This window comes from Sarcophilus harrisii, chromosome 2 (genome assembly GCF_902635505.1).
Source record: "Sarcophilus harrisii chromosome 2, mSarHar1.11, whole genome shotgun sequence".
Taxonomy (NCBI): Eukaryota; Metazoa; Chordata; class Mammalia; order Dasyuromorphia; family Dasyuridae; genus Sarcophilus; species Sarcophilus harrisii.
Window position 1 is genome coordinate 301,010,291 of NC_045427.1, and position 22,785 is coordinate 301,033,075.

The 22,785-nt window shown below is 34.3% G+C and overlaps 1 protein-coding gene across 1 annotated transcript in view; it reads right to left on the bottom strand.

Moving 5' to 3' along the window:
• Positions 1-22,785, bottom strand: part of NRXN3 (neurexin 3) — a 2,051,432-nt gene that overhangs the window by 1,824,256 nt on the left and 204,391 nt on the right. The gene's annotated exons all lie outside the window — the stretch shown is intronic.

A 22,785-nucleotide genomic window follows, 5' to 3' on the forward strand; every position in this document is an offset into this window, starting at 1 on the left:
GTGTTCTTTGACTTATTTCTCCGACTTCAGTTCCTGAATTGCAGTTTGTTCCAGGACCAGGCTTTGTCCCCTACTGTACTTTCCGGTGGAATTGTTAACTCTGGTAAGAGTAAGCTACACTGAACTACACTGTGCCCTCCTCTCTAATCTTTGAGGTTCAGAATGCTGAATTTTCTTCTAAAATCTCTGCTAGAAAGTTAAGAACCTCAGAACTCCTGTCCCAGTTCTTATACTGGTAGCTTAATGGCTCCCCACCCCTTCTAATGCACCTAATCTGGGGACTTCTGATCACACTGGAGAACTTGTCACTCTTATTAACTTTGGATCCAGAGCCCAGTGGACTACATGTGTTCCTGGCTATCTCTTGTCCTGTTAGGATCCTGACATGATTTTAACTTTGTCAACAATCTCTCTTTTCTATTCCCCCAGGACTTTTGTTGACTTTTTGTTCAGTTCTGGGTTGGGGTAAATCATTGTAGTTTCTCAATGGTTTCCTTGATTATTATTTAATCTGGAGTGAACATCAATATTTTTCTGAAGTAAGTTTGTGGTGCTGGGCAGTCAGTCAGCCTCTCATTCAAAAAGCCATCTTGGATGGAAATCTTCCATATTCTTCTTTCAAGACTCAGCCCAGACACTAATAAGCTTCTCATGATTCTCCACCTCACCAATTAGGAATGCTCTCCCCTCTCTCAAACTTTTCATGATGACTTTGCCTGCTTCTCCTTTGCCTACCTTTGTTCCTTCTTCCTTTTCCTTACTCTGTCCTGAATAATGATTGCTCCTGTATATGACATATTCTTGGTACCACCAAATAGACTTGGGAACTAGAATTGGGTTCTGTTCCTACTTTGTATCTGCTTTACATATGCTATCCCACTCAAAAATGTTTGTTAAATCCCCACAGAGAAAGGAAGGTTAGGGATCAAGGACAGATAGAAGACTTAGCTTTTTAAAATTTGTTTTACAATATCATTGGTATATGGCAATAAGGAAATTCTTCCTATTAATAAAAGTCAATATAGTATCTGCAACTTATAGTATAAAAGAGCTGCCCTGGGAGCACTGAGAGATTAAGTGACTTGCCAGATGATGCAAAGAATTGAGCCCAGGTTTTTCTGACTTCCAGATCAGCGCTCTAGTTTCTATGTAACAATAGGCACCCTAAGAGGGCTCAACTATGACATGAAAATGTCTTTGTTAATCAGAACCCTTCTTTATATAACTACTTTGCTTATACTTTCAATATGCTATTAATTCAGTCTAATAACAACATACTTTTATTAAATGGAAATTTTACAATGAAAAATAAATATTTGTTGAGCTGAATCAAATATATAATGTGTAATTATTTATCTAGTTAATTTATTTAATTTGATTAGTTTTTAATTAAATATATGTTATATACTTTCTAGGAGCTTAAGGTAGAGCTAACTATAGGGCCTATGCTCACATTAAAAAGTACACTTAGCAACACTAGGCAATAAATGGTAAGTATCAGAGAAGTGACATCAGTGATAAAGATTATGAGAGCAAGACTGAAAAACTAAAAATAAATTAAAAGGAAAGAAAAAAGTACAAAAGGTTTCTTTAAGCTACTTGGGTCAACCCAATTATTTTTGTGATGTAAAATTAGAATGCTTTCCAGTACAAATGTTTCCATTGAGAATATTTCAGGAAAAAACAGGAAGTCAGGCTTAGGCAAAAGCAAATTTGGGAGAATAGCTGAATGGGATGACTCTTTGGTTTATTCAAATCAGCAAGGTATAAAGATTATATAAATACCTAAAATGCTCATAGGAACCCAGATATGTTCTCACTTCCAACTCCACTCTGTCAAAGTGTTTATAATCTTAAGACAGTTCCCTCTGTCTCACTTTGTCCTCCTCTGAAACAAAAGAATGAATATATTTACCATCTTGAATTAAATTAATTAATATTTATTAAATGCCATGAAGTGGTGCTATATACCACTAGCACCTGGGAGATATACAAAGAAGAATAAGACAATCCTTCCTTCAAGGAATTTATAGTCTGGGTAATAAATAGGAAATTAAAGAGATAATGTGCTGTGGTCAAAAACTAGAAGACAGGAAATTTGGCTTCCTAGTCCTTTTCTTCCTCTTTGACTAACTATATCACCTTGGGAAAAGTACATATGTTCTCAAGGTCTTCTTCATCTGAGAAACAGAAATAATAATAATAATAGCTAGCATTTATATGTTGCTTTAAGGCTTACAAAACACTTTACAAATATTAAGTTATTTGATCTTCACAACTGAGAGAAATTATTTTTCTATTATATTAATAAATAATTATTAAATTAGGATCCAAGATTTTCTCCTCTATTTTCTCATCAATGCCTAGCTCCTGTAAAAGTTAGTCCCTAGAGAACATGACTGAAGAAATTACCCCCACCCTCAAGGCACATGCTCTTTCTTCAATCTTGGGGAGGGACCCCCCCAACTAGAAACTGTACTTTTGAGTTCAAAACTTCTGTTTAAACAGAATACAGTCTAGGTGGATTCTTACCCTAGGGAATGGAGTGAGTGTCCTTGTATTCTTCCATTAGGGTTTGGGGTTTCTCCTAAAGAAGAAAACTAACTAATCAGAGTTGTAAGAATAGAGATGGATTCCCTTGTCCAGATTGCTGAAGGCAGCAGAGACTCACCCACATTTTTAGCAAGAGGAGCTGAGAATTCTAGCTCATCTCCCCATTAATTGCCCCCCTCCTATCTGAATTTCACTTGTCAGGGGCATTTCCTTTCAAAAAGGATTTAAAGCTTTCAGACTCTTCATTCAGTTGTTTTTGGTTATCAAGAGAAACTATTGACCATCAATTTATTGATTGCTGACTAACCTAATTAATAAATTGATTGTTAATTAACCAGAAGTTCTGTCTTTTGGGGTCTTTTCCTTTATCACACAACACAGATAGATGTTATTAATATCCCCATTTCACAAAACTTAGATAAACAGAGGCAAAGTTTCTTGCCCAGTGTTTCACAGCTGGGAAGTGTCTGAGTTCAGATTTAAAGGCACATCTTCTAGACTCCACAGCCAGTGCTCTTTCAGTAATATGGCACCTAACTACCTAGACCTTCTATGCTCATTGCAGGGAGCTAGTAAAGCTTTATTTAAGTCCTTTCAAGTTCTAAGAACTATGGGTTTATTGTTCTAATTTTAAAAATACTTGCAATACCATGCAGTATAAAAGTGTCAGGTGAGAAAATAAGTGTCACAGCCTATTAGCAGTAGTAGCATAGGCTAAGGTAGAGAAGGCTTTATAGAAGATATGGGCCTTCTGTTTGTCATGAAGGAATTAAGTAAAGACAGGAGACAAGCACTTCTGATAAGTGGAATAACAGGAATAAAGATTCCAAAGTTGATATTATTCAAGACACTGAAGGATTTAGAATTAAATCTTTAGTAGGTATCACAGGAGATAACATTGGAGAAGCAAATTGAGACCAGTCAATTAAAAAGTTTAAATATCAAATTATGGAATATCAATGAAAAGAGCACACTGGATATGAAGTCAGAGGCACCTGGATTTTTTTTTTTCAATATTAGGGCTCCCTTTTACATCCAGGATGGAACTACAGAGTCTGCTCATAGGCCTAATCCTATACTGATTGACCCCAGCACTCTTGAAACCTACTCCATTTCCAACCTGATATGTCTATCCCTCCCTAGACAACATGGCATCCCACACCCATTCTTAGGGGTTCACCATATTATTGTGGAGATTACCAATCGGTTTAGCCCTTTGCAGAATTCCCTCAATTTATCACCAGCCACAATATCTTAATAATTGGAATTATAGGTATGTACCAGCTTGTCCGTCAGGATTCTGGATTTGAATTCCAGCCCTGTCACTTACCACCTCTGTGACCTCAGGAAGTCACCTAATCCCCACAGACTTCATTTTTCTTCAGTAGGTAGTTGAAGCGACTCTAAGGTTGCCTTAAAGCTCTTAATTTATGAAGATTGAGAACACTTAATGAAATTGTTTTTAAACTACTTGGCTCATCTGGTCAGCTCTGGTAGAAAGTACAAAATTTCTCTGTTTCTTTTCACTGAATATATTCACATAATCAACAACACAACTAACTCTAGTATGAACCAGAAATGTTAGAGACTCAGATATAGTCATGACCCAACTCTCAACTCCATGTACTATCTTCAAAGCACTTCTCAGAGTTAAAGGAAAGAGAAGACCCAATCATACATTTATTGAGTCCTAAAAAACAAACAAAAAAATACAAAAAACAAAAGCCAATTTAGCTCTGCTTTACTTGTGATTATCTAGATGTTTGAGCTGTAAAATTGGATAGTTCTCTCCTTCTAAGTGATATTGAGACAAGATATTGTCGTTGACCTAATACAACTTAATTGTTAAAAAATGAATCAGCAGGTAGTGAATGAATTTTTCCAACCATACCAAGTCAAGGTTAAGAAATTAAAAGCTCTATACTATTTGTCTCTTTCTTTCTTCCTCTCTTTGAATCTTCCTGACCAAAATTTTAAAAATATGGAAATGTTTTGCACATGTATAACCTATCTCAGATTGTTTTCCATCCCAGAGAAGGGAGAGGGGAGGGAAAGAAAGGAAGGATAGAATTTGGAGTTCAAAATTTTTAAAAATATATATTTAAAATTGTTTTAATATGTAATTGGAGAAAAATATTATTTTTAAAAGGATATTAAAATCTTTTTTAGTTTTGCTATTTGGGATGACCTCAGCTATCCAAATAACTTGAATTTTCACTACTTAAAATTATTGAATTTTAGAGATGAAAGGAAACTTTGAGATTATTTATTTTAAATACCCCTCATTTATAGATAAAGAAAATAAGAGCTGGAAAGGTTAGGTATGTTGTCTTAGTTTATATAGTTAGTGGCAAACTTGGAATTAAAATCTAAGTTTTTTGAAAGAATACAATGTTGGTTTCATGACACCATATGGTTCCTTCACTATCCTTCTCAGTTTAGAATGAAATGCTCCCCTCCTATTCAATTCTATTACTTCTCTATTCCTGTTAATAGCAGAAATGCAATTAAGTATTCCAGTCCGATGGTAAAAAAAAAAAAAAAAAAACAAGAAACAGCCAGCCAAGGGAGAAAAAAATGGTGGCAAAAAAGTGGAATTGAATTTCAGTTAAATACTTTTCAAGAGTTCTTCACGAAAAGTCAGCAGATCCTTAAGACGAAAAGGCAGCTTTTCCAGTGCTCACATAAAGCCGATGTTAAAGCCCACCAAGGAGGTGAGACGCTGATGCTTTATGATAGATATACTGGAGCCTGATAGACACAGCTGTTCTGTGTGAGCGTGCAAAGACTTAAGGCTTTTCCCTGGCTAAGGAACAAACTAAAGTCAGCACAGATGTGCCTAAGTATTATACTGTGGTGAGATGCTGCTGAGACCAGCAGCTTATCAAAAGTCAACAACAACAACAAAAAAAAAAAAAACGGGAAGAATCGATTGGTTTTATCTTCACCCTTCCACATTGGGGTACCAAAGAATAGGTGAGTGGGATGAAGCAGTAGCTCCCTGTTGAAGGATTAGGTATGTATTTAGATTCTAAGGTAGTAGAATCTACTTTTATTTTTTTTATTGTTGTTATTCAATCATTTCAGTCATACCCAACTCTTTATGACTCCTTACGGGATTTTCTTGGCAAAGATACTGGAGTGGTTTGCCATTTTCTTCTTCAGCTCATTTTGTAGATGAGGAAACTAAGGCAAACAGGGTTAACTGACTTGCCCAGGTACTAGTAAGTACCTGAGGCTGGAATTGAACTCATGAAGATGAGTCTTCTTGGTAGGAGAACTGGCACTCTATTCCCTGCCCCACTTAGCTACTATTTTTATAGCTAATATTTATATATTGCTTACCATGTGCCAAACACTGCAAAGCAATTTATAATTATTATCTCATTGTCTCTCCTCACCACAGTCCTGGGAGATAGATGCTATTGTTACCCCCAATTTATGAATGAGGCAAGCCGGAGTTAAGTGACTTGCCCATAGTCACACAAACGACCAACTGTCTGAGTTCAAATTTGAACTCAGATCTTTTTGGATCCAAGCCCAAAATTCTATTCACTATGCCACATAGCTGCCCCTACTTATTGATTGAAAAACCTTAACCTATCATCCCATTGGGTCTCAGATTACTCATCTGTAAAATGAGGATGTGGGCAAGAAAATAAAGTCATTCCAACTCTAACATTCTTTAATGGATCCTATTAAGACCTGAAGCAGTGTGTTAGAAGGAAATGAACATGGGACTTAAAATTAGAAGACATTTTTGTGACCTCGTATAAGCTATTAATCAATAAGCATGTATTAAGTGCTTATTACTTACTGGGTACATGTTAGATAAGACATTTAAACTCTTTCATTTTCCTCATCAGTAAAGTGAGACAATTGCATTTGATGAAGGATTCTTAACCTGACTTGTTTTTAAAATATTTTGGTAACTGGATGATTAAATAAGGAACCCAAAAAAGTTAAATTTCTTTGTAATCTTACGTACTTTATTCATGCACTTAAAAAAATATTCTGAGAAAAAGGCCATAGACTTCACCAAAGAGATCCGTGACACATGCAAAAATGATTAAGGCCTAGATAATCTATAAGTTTCTCTTCTAACTCTAAATCCTATGTAACTTTAAGAGAATAAAGGGAAAGTAAAACAATGTCATTGAGCATTGCAGAGACAAGAGTTAGACCAACTAAGATATTAGCCTACTGATCTATAAGTACAGCTGAGCCTTTTATACTGTTATCCCTTCCACAATGTGACTTCCCCATCACAGTTTCAATATATGACGGGTCAGCATAAGATATTAAAAGGGAATTTTGGGGGAGTTTAGCAGAAGCCATAGACAATACACAAAGGCTAACAGATGACACAGAAAAAGCTCAGAAAAACAAAAATGCATAATATATATAATTATATGTTATCAACACAAATTTTACAATAAAGTTTCTGTGAATACCCCATAAAAGAAAAAAAAATTCAAACTTCTCTGGTACAAAGAGAAGGCCAAAAAATTTGATGCAGATTTTCCAGATCATCCTAGAGGCACTATCCTTCTAACCCAGGCAATGTAGAAGGTATAACTGTATTTTTCCAAAATGAAAAAGATGGGCAGATAATGAAAGAATATTAATAGTTAGAATATTAATGGTCTTCTGCCCTGCAAAGACACTGATTGGATATCATGAAAATCTACCCAGCTATGGGGGAGTAAGCCTACGAACTGAATTGAAAATAGAATAGTAAGATAGTAACAAAGCACTTGACAACTTGCATCCTGGGAAGTTAGGTTGGTAGATATTCTAGTTTTACAGATGAGGAAACTGAGGTTCAAACATACAGTGACTTGGTCAAGGTAAGGTGAGTTGTAAGTAGTGGAAGGTGACTCCCATCCAATGCTAATCTGTTCAGTTCAATTGATTATGCACTTTGAGCCTCTTTTGAAACTTGGAAAGGGGAGGAGGGTAGTAAATAGCTAAAATTAGGGGGAAATGGAAAAACATGTGCCGCTGTTTTTAAACTAATATTCATGAGGAATATTTTCTTTCCCAGATCAGGAATGTCAGTACTCCTCACTTTTTCTTCATTCCTATACATGAAAATTATTCTTGTCAGACTTAGCAACAGAAAGGGACTGTATAGAAAGACTGACAGAGAGTTTAGAGGCAAAGGGCCACTTGCCTCTAGGGACATTTGCATGAATAGAAAATTTCCAGAACTGTCAAGTATAGTAAAGAGCAGATGACATATGACAACTGAGGCTGCCTCTCATCAGAGTTGTGTACATACACACACATACACACACACACACACTTGCATGCACCTTTGCTCTTATACTCCTAGACGCAATGGAAAGATTTCTAGATTTGGAGTCAGGAGAGCTGGATTCAAATTCCATTACTGTGTAATGTTGGGACAAATCATTTTCATTCTCTGAATTTTCTTATCTGTAAGATGAGAGGGTTGGACTAGATTATTTCCAAGATTCCTTTTAGCCCTGAATTTTATGCTTTCTTAGAATCCCTAGTTTGTTCCACATCTCAGCTCAAGGATCCCTGCTTCTATAAGGTTTTCTTTTTTTTAATCATTAATAATTGGTCAAAGAATATGAACAGACAATAAAACCATTTCTAGTCATGTGAAAAGATGCTCCAAATCACTATTGATCAGAGAAATGGAAATTAAGACAACTCTGAGATACCACTACACACCTCTCAAATGAGCTAAGATGACAGGAAAAGATAATGATGAATGTTGGAGGAGATGTGGGGAAACTAGGACACTGATACATTTGGTGGAGTTGTGAACTGATCCAACCATTCTGGAGAGCAATTTGGAACTATGCCTAAAGGGATATGAAACTATGCATAACCTTTGATCCATCAGTGTTACTACTGGGCTAATATACCAAAGGATATAAAGGAGGGAAAGGGACCCATATATGCAAAAATGTTTGTGGCAGCCCTTTTGTGGTGGCCAAAAACTGGAAACTGAGTGGATGCCCATCAGTTGGAGAATTGCTGAATAAATTGTGGTATGTGAATATTATGGAATATTATTGTTCTGTAAGAAACGACCAACAGGATGATTTCAGAAAGGCCTGGAGAGACTTCCATGAACTGATGGACGTGGCTCTATTCATCGATGAGATGATTTAGCTCAGTTTCAATGGTCTTGAAATGAAGAGAGTCATCTGCTCACAGAGAGAGAACTATGGGAACTGAGGGTGGATCACAATACAGTATTTTCACTCTTTTTATTGTTGTTTACTTATATTTTGCTTTCTTTCTCATTTTTTTCCTTTTTGATCTAATTTTTTGTGCAGTATGATATTTGTGAAAATATGTATAGAAGAATTGCACACATTTAACATATATTGGATTACTTTCCATCTAGGGGAGAGGATGGGAGGAAGGGAAGGAAAAAATTTGGAACACAAGGTTTTGCAAAGGTGAATGTTGAAAATTATCCATATATATATTTTGAAAATAAAAAGCTTTAATTTAAAAAAAGCATTATTAATTCCCATTTAATTTCTTATGCTGACCCATGATACATTGAAACCGTGATGGGGAAGTCACATTATGTCAAGGATAATAATACAAAAAGCCTAGAAGACTTTATAGATCAGCAGGCTAATATGCTCTAAGTTGGTCCAACTCTTGTCTCTGCAATGCCCAATGACATTTTATTTTCTCATATTCCTTTGAAGTTACATAGGATTTAGAGCTAGAAGAGAAACTTGTAGATGTAATAATATTTTATTTTTCCAAATACATGCAAAGATAGTTTTCAACATTCACCTTTACAAAACTTTGTGTTCCCAATTATTTCTCTCTTACTGCTTCCTCTAGACAGCAACCAAACTAATACAGGTAAAACATGTGCAATTCTCTTAAACATATTTCTATATTCATCATGCTGCATAAGAAAAATCAGATCAAAAGAGGAAAAAAGCATGAGAATGAAAAAAAATCAAGCAAGCAAACAACCCCCCCAAAGTGAAAATACTATGCTTTGTTTTGTTTTCTAGTATGAATTTATTATTTTTTTTTAATTTTAGAAGAAAACTGTTGCACCAATATTATGATTCCTGGCATTGTTCAACAAGAGTAAAAGTGTATCTTTTGTGTATACATTATCATATTTAAGTTGGTTGCATGAAATAAATGCTTCTAGGTGTCAAAAAAAAAAAAGAAAAAAGAAAGAAAATGCTATGCTTTGATCCACATTCAGTCTCCATAGTTCTTTCTAGATGGGGATGGCACTTTTCATAACAAGACTTTTAGAATTGCCTTGAATCACTATAAGGTCTTTCTTAATTCCTTTCTCAGCTATAAGTATCTTACCCCTCCAAAAAAATTTTAACTTGTATTTTTATATTTATTTTGCATATTTACTCCAAAAGAAAATAATAACTTGTACTTTTTGTATTTATTTTGTATGAAAGGCAGTGTGGTATAATAAGTGAATAGACTTGTCCTAGTCCTTGTCCAATTTCTCTCCATATTCTGTTTTCTTGTTAGTAAAATGAGAACGTGGGCTAAAGAAGAAAGGCATGAGAAGGATTAATTATTGGTGAACATAAGAGAACCTAGTATAAATTTCATGAACCAAATGGCTTTGGAGTCTCTGATGATGACTTTGGAAACCACATTTTACAAAGACCCAGAGAGTATATTTATGATATAAAGAAAAGGTTTTAGCCTTAAGCAAAAGGAGAGAATGCTTTTTTTTAGAAGAAAGTCCTGGAGGAGTGAGTGACCTCCTAAACTCCACTTTCTAATGGAAATATACCCTTTGAGATTTGTATAACAAATTCAGAAAATATTATTTGAATTCAGACTTGAAGAAAGTAAGAGAAGTCACTATGTAGAGTTAAAAACAGAAAAAAAAAAATGCCTACCATCCTCCTTCCATGTATATATGGAAGCCATCATTTCTATCAAAATAGGATAGAATTGGACTTATTGATTATTGAAGACTTATGGATACAAGAGCATAACTTCTCTTTCTTTTATGCAGGCAGAAATATAAATAAAGGGATGATGTAGGAGAATGTGAAAAAGAAAGCTTCCCCTTCCATTGCTAAAGTATGTGTATTACCCATACATATATCTTGTAAATAAAAAGCTATAATAAAAAAAAAGTATGTGTATTTTCTAATAAATATCTAAATTAGCCATAAGAGAGTGATGAAGGAAGATGCTATCTACATCCCCCCAAAAAAGCTGATTAATAGAAGTATGTACAGAAGGATTTTTCATATATATACATATATACAAACATAACTATGTCTAATGGGGGAAGAAAAAAGGAGAAAAAAGAAAGTTATATAATAACTTTATTATATATTTAAATATATATTTAAAAGGTATAGGACATTGTATATAATAGATATGCAGTTTCACATGCAATCATTTTTATTGTGTTATGGAAATTTTTATTTTATTTAATAAATTAGAAATAAAAATAGATGTTTTTTCTAATGCTAATAGGAGAACAACACTAAAAGAAAATTTTTAAAAACTCTGGAAAACTATAATTATTGATTTCTGAACTCAAAGCAGAATTTCTTTTCTTGAGGTGGCACCAGAATCACAGAACTTGATATTTGAAAGGACTTCAGTGCCCATCTACTACAACCCATAAACAAAAGGAATCTCCTTCCAGATAACTGGTGCCTTACTGATGAAATATGTAATAATTCAAAATGAAAACCTTCTTAAGCTCAGTTTCTGCCCAGCACTAATTAGGATTATATAATAAAGTGAGAAGAAAGGGTGGTATCACAGAAGGAATCCTAAGTCAACTATCTACTATATATATATATATATAACTATGGATATTGATTTAAAACTGGAAGAGAATTGAGAATATGTGACTGAGGTCAAATAGATAGTAAGTAGCATACTTATTGGAGTTCAAACATAGGAGCTCTGATTTCAAACCCTAAATGCATCAAAATACTAGCCAAATCATCTTACCTCTCTGGGTCTCACATTCCTCACCTATAAAATGAGGAAGTTAGAAAAAAAATCAGAGGTTCCTAATCTGAGTCCATAACCTTGTTTGTTTGTTATTATTTTGATAACTGTATTTCAATACATTCTTGCTTTTTGGTACCCTGGTATTTTATTTTGTGCATTTAAAAATTATTCTGAGAATAAATCCACAGGTTTTACCAGACTGTCAAAGAGAGTCCTGACATACACAAAAAAGCCTAAAAAATTGAGACTAGATTATCTCTAAGATATTTTCCAGTTCTAAATCTCATGTTTTACTTCCTTCCAGTTGAATGTTTCTTATATCCCTCCATAAAATGGAAATAATAATGTTATATTGACAGAAAGTTACTTTGGAGCCAGGAAAACCAGAATGTAAGTCCTGTCACATGTTGCAGACTTGGGGAGAGATGGAAATGCTCCTCCATTTTTGGCATCTCCTATTGTTGGGCCCTAGTTTCTAATGCAATAATGGGAAAGTCAACTTAGGTTGATATACATATTGGCTGAATGACCCTAAGCAAATCATTTAACTGATCAGGCTTCCAGAGATGCTTAAGTTTCAGGCCAGGTGCTGACCTGTGTTGGTTGAGGAACTTCCCTCATATATCAGTGAAGTCACCAGTCCAGTCCCTATTCCTTTCTGTAATAAATGTACCACCTATTGAGCATCTATCAGTTCAAGATATAGTATATGTAGCAGTGAAATATGGGAGTTCTATGGAAGCCATTGCTTAAGTCCCTAAAGGATAAAAATAGAATAACAAAATCCCAGCAAAACTCAGTTTTGATATTGGCTAACATGCAGATTAATGGTTCAAAAACAACTTATCCCATCTCAAGAATCCAGAACTTTGAGTCAAGCTAAACAAATGCTGGCCTGGAATCTAAATTGACTTTCCCACTATTGTATTAGAAACTAGAGCCCAATAGTAGGAGATCCCCCAAAATGAGAGAGCATTTCCATCTCTCCCAAGGCTGCAAAATCTAAAACTCTATTGTAGCATGTTTTGAAAAGTAATTTCCAAGTGTTATGTTCCAGATTATATTCAACAATAATTATGTTATTCTCAGAATAAAGATTCCCCAAGGTCTTGTCCATTCTATAGAAAAACTCAGAGACACTTGAACTACATGTTGCCCTGGTTCTCTTTAATAATCATTACATTGCTCCCTGTCCAGCATTTTTCATTCCAGCCAAAATATCTTACTTGTTCTTCTCCCACTTATTCCATCTCTTACCTCTATACCTGCTTCCTTCCACCTCACTCTTCACCTTCATTTAACTTCCTCTAATACTCAACTCAAGAGCTACTTCCTACAGGAAACTTGTTCTGATTCCCCTAGTTGTTGATATCCTTTCCATTATCAAATTAGATTGTATTAATTTATCATTTAAATATTGTACCCCAGTATAATATCATTTTCTGGGTCAGCTAGATAGTACAATTGATAGAGAGCTGAGCCTGGAGTCGGGAAGATCCATCTTCATGAATTCAAATCTAACCTAAGATACCAAAAGTCGGAAGATCCTACTCAAGTCATTTTACCCTGTTTGTCTCAATTTCCTCATATGTAAAATGAACTGGAGAAGGAAATGGCAAATCATTCTAAGCTTTTTGTCAAGAAAACCCCAAAACAACAATAATGATGTAAATTCCTTGAGACTGAGGACTTTTTAAAGTACCTAGTAGTTAGTACTGAAGCACAATTCCTTATACATAATAAGTACCTAGTAAGCACATGCTGAATGCAGAATGCCTTGAATTTAGGCAAAATACACTAGGTTTGTAACTTGGAGATAATAGTGTGAATCCCAATTCTTACTTCCTCTTAGACATCAGAAAAGTCACTTATCCTCTCTGTTTACTAATAGCTCAGTTTCCTCAATTGTAAAAATGAAGAGGTTGAACTACTCAAAGGTTCCTATTTAAATACACGTGGTTTTCCCCACTAACCCTTAGAATATATTTGTTGTAAGTAGAAATTATTTCATTAAGGGACCTGTATGTGCACGAATGTTTGTGGCAGCCCTTTTTGTAGTGGCTAAAAACTGGAAACTGAATGGATGTCCATCAGTTGGAGAATGGCTGAATAAATTGTGGTATATGAATATTATGGAATATTACTGTTCTGTTAGAAATGACCAACAGGATGATTTCAGAAAGGCCTGGAGAGACTTACACGAACTGATGCTGAGTGAAATGAGCAGGACCAGGAGATCATTATATACTTCAACAACAATACTATATGATGACCAGTTCTGATGGACCAGGCCATCCTCAGCAACAAGATCAACTAAATCATTTCCAATGGAGCAGTAATGAACTGAACCAGCTATACCCAGCAAAAGAACTCTGGGAGATGACTAAAAACCATTACATTGAATTCCCAATCCATATATTTATGCCCACCTGCATTTTTGATTTCCTTCACAAGCTAATTGTACAATATTTCAGAGTCTGATTCTTTTTGTACAGCAAAATAACCATATATTTATGCCCACCTGCATTTTTGATTTCCTTCACAAGCTAATTGTACAATATTTCAGAGTCTGATTCTTTTTGTACAGCAAAATAACGTTTTGGTCATGTATACTTATTGTGTATCTAATTTATATTTTAATATATTTAACATCTACTGGTCATCCTGTCATCTAGGGGAGAGGGTGGGGGGGTAAGAGGTGAAAATTGGAACAAGAGGTTTGGCAATTGTTAATGCTGTAAAGTTACCCATGCATATATCCTGTAAATAAAAGGCTATTAAATTTAAAAAAAAAAGGAAAAAAAAAGAAATTATTTCATTTTTTTCTTGGTATCTAGAGATCCTAGAGATCACATAGAAGTGCTTAACAAATGCTCATTGATCTTAGCTCTAAATCTTATAATTCTATGACCATATAGCCTTCCTTTATTAATTGCTCTCTCGCCCCACCCTTCCTATACCATCTTATTTTAAATACTTTTACATATTAAAAAGGAAATAAGTTTGGATACTTCCTTCAAACAAGCATACAGATATTAGTAGCCAAAATGAAAAAACAAATAAACAATTCAAAGGTCTTTGCACACTAGGTTATAAGTGCATTTGGTTTCCCTTGAAATAAACTGAGAAGAAACTTGAATCTTACTAGGCCATGTAAAGAAAGGACTCATGGAAGGAAAAGGCACTTTAGAAGCAACATAGTAATAAGCCATGTGAAGGGTCTAGGTCTACACAAATACTAATTACAAAGGCTAAGGAAAGGAAGAAAAAATAGTGGGCTTCAAAATTTGGCCAGCCATATGTAGAAGGATATGTCTCAGGATAATTCAACAATGCTGTGTAACAACAAATTTTTCTTCTATAAATGTGTTTTTCCTTTTCTTTGCCTTATTCCTATGTCATATATGTGTGTGTGTGTGTGTGTGTGTGTATGACAATGTTTCAAGTAAATTTAGAGAATGCCCAGATCAGAAGGAAGAGGTCTCATTATTGGAGAAAAGTAGGAATCTGCTGAGACCAGGCACAGACTAGTAGTTTGGATAGAGTGACAAAAGGACAAGTCTGGCAGGAATATAAACTAATGTGAGATTGGAAGAAGGAAAAAAAAAAGGAAAATTCTAGGCAAGACTAGATATAGAACTAATCCCTTTTATGCAGTAATTTTCTTCATAGGTTCCTACATCCTTGCCTAAATAGGACTTTAAAACAAATCCAACCAGGTACTTCTAAACTTTAATGAAGGTTTAGGATTTAAGTATCGTCACTTCAAGACTAACAGTGTATATTCTCAAAATCAGTTTGAACATTTTTGTTGACCTTTCCCGACATGGGTCTTGTAAATCCTTACAGTTATTATTTTATATTATGGGTCCCTGGTGAGCTGAGCACCTTGCATAAAATATAGAAGTTTTCACCCATACCCTTTCAAAGTTTGCATTGATAAAATGCAAAGTCAAACATTGTCAACTCAAAGATTTAGAATACCGTTTAAGACAAAACTTGGGAATTATTGAAAAATCTACTAATGCTATTTCGTATAGAGCAAAAAATACACAAATTAAAGCCTATGGCAAGTACTAAATACTAACATTTGAACATGTTGTGTTTCCGTTTACATATCCATTTTCAAAAATATCAGTTGATACTTTTGAATAAGAGTTTATGCCTTAGAGGTATTATCCTTGTTGTTTGTGCTCTGTTCACAAAAAGGACTATAACATTAGGAAAGTGATATCATGACATGCAGGTGAATTGGATTTAAGTGAGGATGGGCTATGCATTTTAGATTTAGAAATTTGTGAATCTGATAAATTCTGTTAGTGTATTTTTTTTCTTTTAGAGCACGTTGTATGATAAGCCACTCATTAGATCTCATTTTTTCTTCCTTATACACAATAAGATAAAAGAATCTTAAATTTTCCATAGTAGACTCTTCATAAATTCTTGTTGATTGACTTGTTGACTGACTCATAATTGAAAGGAATTTCATAGGCCAATTTCTACAAAATGGAGCTTCAACTTGAATTAGGGGATCTAAGTTCAAATTTTCATGTCATTAATTACTTATGTGACAAATCGCTTAGCAACACTGGGCCTCAATTCCCTCAAAGGTAAAGTGAGGGGTTTGGATTGGATCAAGAGTTCTCAGTGTGATCCAAAGAATCCTGGGAGTCTCTGAAACCCTTTCAGAAGGTGTACAAATTCAAAATTAGTTTTCATTTCTAATACGTTAAATATCTATAAATATAGTCCAAATAAACAAAAACTCTTTGGACAAATCCTCAATAATTTTTAATAGTGTAAAGATACTGAGAACAAATATTTAAGAAGCCCTGGATTAGATTTAAATGCCTTTTTTATGTGTTGGCTTCCTCCATTAGAATATTAGTTTCTAGAGTTGCACATGTTTAACATATATTGAATTATTTGCTGTCTAAGAGAGGGGGTAGGGAGAAAGGAGGGAGAAAAAAATGTGGATCACAGGCTTTTGCAAGGGTAAATGTTGAACTATCTATGCATATGTTTTGAAAATAAAAAGCTTTAAAGAAAAAAAAAGAAGGTTAACTTCTAAAGGACAAAGACTGTATTTATTTTTTATTTATACTTTTATACTCAAAGCTTAGCACAGTACATTGTTGATTGATCAACTCTACCTCTTCTACCTTTAAATTTATATTCCTATAACATCCAGTAATTGAGAAATTCTTCACTTTCCAAAGTAGCCAATTCCATTTGAGTTCAGCTCCAACTGTTAGGCAAATCTTCTTCAGATTTAAATAACATAAGCTTCTCTCTAATTTCCCCCACTTTAGTCTTAAATAAACCTTCTATGGTAAAGGTTCTTAATCAATTTTTTTGTTATAAATATTTTTGGCAATCTGATTAAACCAATAGACTCCTTTTTAGAATAATGGTGTTTTCATTTGTTTCTAATCATTATTGAGGAAAGCGTTAAATTTCAATTAGATATTAATGAAAGTAAAAACATTTTTTTCTTTTACAAATTCACAGACCTCTTAAAATCTATCCATGTGCTTTTGTGGACCCCATTAAGAATTCTTGTTTTAAAGCCAAATAAAATAAGTTTAATCACATTGTAACAATCTTTCAAATATTTTAAGACACTGGTTATTGTATTCTTTCCTCTCCTAATTTTGTCTGCAGACTATATATCCTGGGTTTCTTTAAATAATCAATATTTGACATGATTTAGAAGTTCTTTATAATATTCTTTACCCTCCAGTTTATCAACCTATCTTCTAAAAATGTAGTACTCATTAAAAAATGCACAGAAGAGAACAGAAAGAAGGCCCAAAGGACAAACAAACAACAGGACAACTTTGAAAATTACATAATGAATTTATTATATGATTAAAAGGAAAGTCAAGCCATATATTATAGACATTCATGGCTTTATATGCATCCTCCTTTTTGTTATACCTTTATATATTAAAATAATTTTGGGGGGTATTTTTGGGTAACGGATTGAGATTTTTTTCAGCTAGAAGTGGACATCAGCTATCACTTAACTAATCATTATCATCATCATGGATAAAGTACTTCAATATTTCCAAAGTGGGGTATATGTATATGTATGTGTATATATGCATATACAATTTCATTTGAACCTTTGAGGAAAGTACTATTATGATTCCCTTTCACAGATGAAAAAACTGACCCTAAGATTAAGTTACTTGCCTGAGAACACACAGCTAGGAGGAACTGTGGAAAAATAGGTACATTAATGTATTGCTGGTAGAATTGTAAACTGGTCCAACCCTTCTGGAGAATAATTGGCACTATTCTAAAAAGATCTAAAACTGTCCAAAGCTTTTGACTCAGCAATACCACTACTATATTCTGTATTCTAAGAGATACAAAAGAAAAAGAAAAGGATTCAGGTCTACAAAAAATTTATAGCAACTCTTCGTGGTGGTAAAAAAAAAAATGGAAATTGAGGAGATGCCTATTAATTAGGAAATAGCTGAACAAGTTGTGGTATATGATAGTAATAGAATACTATTGTGCTCTAAGAAATGATGAGGGGCATGGTTTCAGAAAAAAACTTGGAAAACCTATATGAATTGAAGCAAAGTGGAGTGAGCAGAAGAAATAGGAAACCATGCACAGTAACAGCAATGTTGTAGCAATGATGAATTGGGAAAGACTTAGCAACTCTGATTAATACAATGATCCAAGATGGTTCCAAAGGACTGGGGATGAAAAATACTATCCCTCCTGCAGAGTAAGAATTGATGAATATTTGAAGCATATTTGATGAAATTGAAGCATTTTTTTTTCATTTTTTTTTGCCTTTGCTTTTGTTTTTTGCAACATGGTTAATATGAAAATAAGTTTTGCATGAGTTCACATGTATAATTGATATATAAACTGCTTTCTCGATGGATTGAAGAGCAATTACAGGAAAGGAGAGAATTTAGAACTCAAAAATTTACAAAATGGATGTTACTTTTTTTAATTTTAAAAAAACAACAAACTGAAGAATGATTGAACACAATAAAAGTCAGTTGTAGGATTTGAATGCAAGTCTTCTTTACTTCATGTTTTCCTCTCTGTCCTCTATACCACCTTACTGATTCTACAATTTACCTGGTATTCTCATTCATACCACTTTAATATCTATAAGTCAATAAATATTTGTTAAGCTACTGTTATATTACAGCTAAGGACTAGTATGTGCTAAGTATTAAAGATTAAAAAAAGAGATAGAGTGCAATTGGAACTCTATCATTAATGTAAATTCAGCCATAACCATTCCCTTATCACAATGGAGGTCTCTCAATTTCTCACTTCTTTCAAAACACGTTCTAGGATATTCTAAGAAAAACTAGAACTTGCTTACTCTATTTTTCATGAGAACAAGTGGTCAAGAAAGGGCTTGTTGTTATGTTGTATATTAGTTATGTCTGACTTCTGAGCCCATTAGGGAATTTTTTTTTTGTAAAGATATTGGAGTAGTTTGCCATTTCCTTCTCATTTTACAACTGAGGCAATGAGTTAAATGACTTCCCCAGGGACACACATCTAGGAAGTATCTGAGGTTGGATTTGAACCCAGGTCTTCCTGACTGCAGACCTGGCAGTCTATTCACTGTGTCACCTACCTGCCCAAGAGAAGCCCACTTTGGAATAATGGATAAAAATTACCCTTGACCTTCCAAACCTTCCAACTCTTCTGTGGAAACCCCAAGACTGAAGCAGGTATCTCATTAGACCATTATACATTGGTTTGGCGCTTCTCTCCACCCTCAACCCCATTTTTTTGGTCTATTGAATAAAACTGTCAGTGGGATGAAAATCATCTGAGGATATCTGTCTAAAAAATCTATGCATTTTATAACAATCCATGAGAACAAAATTCTTAATGAAAATGAAAATCGTTAATGAAGTCAAAGGTATAACAGCTTCCATTCTGGGGAGTGCAATTAAGCAAGGGAGGCAGGTAGAAAAAGAAATATAAATTTTAAAAAAGACACTCTGTGATCAGACATTACCAGTGTTATAATCATGATAAATCAGCCAATTTCATTTCTTAAAGGACACAAATATTTAGATATCACTGTTTACCTACCTTCTTCCCTGCCTGCCCTCCCCACATGGCTGAGTGATTCTGACCTCAAATTTTTAATTTTTTCAAAGGCTCCAAAACACAAAGAATGATATTTTTTACTTTTAAGAGAAAAGAGAGTTCTTTCACTGAGCACAGTGAATGATAAAAGTAATTTTTGTGAATATTATTTTAATTTGCAATTTATGAGAATGAGATATATCAAAACACAGTGGATAGAAGGAGGCCAAGCTTGGAGTCAGAAAGCATCAAGTCCTTGGCATGCCTCTGACTCATTCTAGCTGTGTGGCCCTAGGCAAATCATTTAAATTCCCCATGACCCCAGGGAACTCTCAAAGAGTGCATCCCAGACATGTTGCTGATCTGTATAGATCTTAGATTTAGAGAGAAAAGAGATCTCAGAGGCCGTCTGATTCAATTCCCTTAATTTTTCTGAGGAAACTGAGACCCCAGAGCCCAGAGAATTAAAGCAACTTGTTCAAGATCACACAGGTAAAAAGCATTGGAGACAGGTTTCTAAGGTATTCTAATTCCAGTAGTAATTCTCTTCCCATTATACTACACTCATAGATGTGCTGGCAAATATTTAACAACAAATCTCCAAAAATTTAGGACATATCTTTAAAGTTTAACCTGCATTATTAATTTTTTCCTATGACTTTATAAATCCAGGAAACCAAGAGAACAATAAACCAAGACCTGGTTTGTAGAGTTTGTCAATTTCTAAGGTGTAAATGCTCATACTGAAATTTTAACAATTGGCTCTTGCTAGGTAACAACACATCCCTGAAGTCCACAGTGCTTCAGTGGAGTTTCCACACAAAAGAGTTCTCTATGCTAAATAAAGTCATGGGTTTACATTTTTTATAAATGAAATGTCAAGGGGTATCAGATATGTCATAGTAGCCTATTGAGGGAAGAAAATTACTTGACAAGTGGCAAGTGTCTAGAAAAACTATTTTCTGAATTACCTTCATCAAAATGTTCCCAATTCCAAAAAGGGAGATTAATAAAGTGCAGAAACCACCTCATTTGCTAAAATAATCCATGCCCATTGCTCATACAATATATCGTATGTGTCATATTCTAGCCTAACCTATTCTCATTAGTTATTTGTGTACGTCTAATCTCCTAACTAAACTATCATAAGCTTCTTGAAAGTTAATAGTGTTGCTTCTTTTTATCCTTCATAGAACAAGGAATGTAAATGTTCAGAAAACATATATTGAATTAATGATGATAGTAAGAAATTATATAGCTCTTTTAGATTAATAAAACATTGTACTTATAAGTATTGTTTTGTACTTACCAAATTTTGTACAAAGCAAAACTATCTTATTGATAAGGAAACTGAGGCTCAGAGAGATGGACTTGCCCATGATTACATAATCATTGTTGAAATAATCTATTAAACCAAGTCTCTTGGTTCCATTGAGTGTTCTTTCCACTTTACCATACATTGCCTGTTTTAATTTTACATTCCTCTGTTTCTACATTTGCTTTACCTCCTCTTAAACCCATATACTTCCTATTCTATATATTCTAAATATTTCTTCTACTTCTTATGCCAATGAAATCTGCTGTGTGATGTCTTATCCAAATAGTTGTTTGTGATGATGATGAGAAGGAGGAGGAGGGGGAGAAGGAAGAGGAGGAAGAGGAAGAAGAGAAAAAGAGGATGAGAAGGAAAAAGAAGAGGAGGAGGAAGAGGAGGAGGAGAAAGAGGAGGAGGAGAAATACTAGAAATTCCCCATCCCTAAAGAGATATTTTGGAAGGGTGCCATTTTAGGTACTTTACCTGGACCATAGGAATAGAAAGCCCAAGGCTTCAACAGCTTCCCAGAAGTTTAATCAATTTCAGGTGGGATCATGACCAAAAAAGAGGAAGATGTTTCCCCTACATATCAAAGCTACATCAGGAATCAATATAGAATTGAATAACATATCAACATGCCCATGTTATGGCAGTAGCTTATTAAAGTGTTTATCTCACATTCTGTTTTCTTCACATTAAGGAAGATATAGAATTCTTGCATTTGATGTAATGAAATACATAAGAAATAATGAATATGAAGAATCCAGAGAAGTATGAGGAGAATTATATGAATTGGTGTAGAGTGAAGTAAGCAGAAACAGAAAACTATACATAATGACTACTAAATGGAAAAGTGGCAACTAAAAACAAAAATGAAAGGGAATGTTGCACAATTATTTTTTTAAAAAAACTTATCCATATCTTATCCCCTAAGAAAGAGATGAAAAAAGTAATTCTTTCCCTTTTTTGTTTAGATGAGCTAATATAACTGTGGAATAGTATATATACATTCAGGTTTGGTTGAAGTGTCTGTTAGTTTTGCTGAACTATTTTTATTTCTCTTTTTTAGCTTTGACAAAGAATGGCTTTCTGGAGTTGAGTAGGAAAGAATATATTTTAAAAATGAAAGTGATATAAAAACAAATGCTATCAATAATGTATGTATTTACTTTAAAAAGAAGTATGTGAAACAATATGGTGACTGTTCACTCATGTTCCACACCTCCCACCTGGATTAGAACTTCACCCATCATACTGTCCCCTAAGATCCTGCTCCTCTTCTCCTGAGTGTTTGTCATATTCACCCTCTCATGCCCCTAAAGCACACACTGTAGCTATATACTGATAAAGTGCTACATATTTTGTTCTTTAATCTCTTCTCATCAATCACTCCCTCTAGCCTGTCAATCATTAGGAAGGATCCTCTCTCAATGCCTAACAACCTGTCAACTTTCAGATCCCCAAGGTGTTCAAAAATGAACATGTTATTTCATACTGAGCTCCAGAGAATGGGGCTATCCCTTCAATTCTCAATTCAATTCTTTCTTTCCACAGAGACAGTCTCACACTTATTGGCTCCCCGTAATATGCCAAACTTCCAAGATGTACTTCTCCCACTTCACATCAAAGCTGGGAGCACTGGGGCAGAACCCAAGAGCAAATATCTTAAACCAGACTTGCTAATAATGTACCACAGCCAGGTCTTTAAAATATCACAGCAAAAAAGAGAAGGGACTGGCAGGTTCACCATGAATATCGACATTAAGGCAGCAGTAGATTTAATGAAAATAACATTGCAGTGTGAATAAAAAGATTCCCCTCATGGTTGCTATGCCGGCATAATA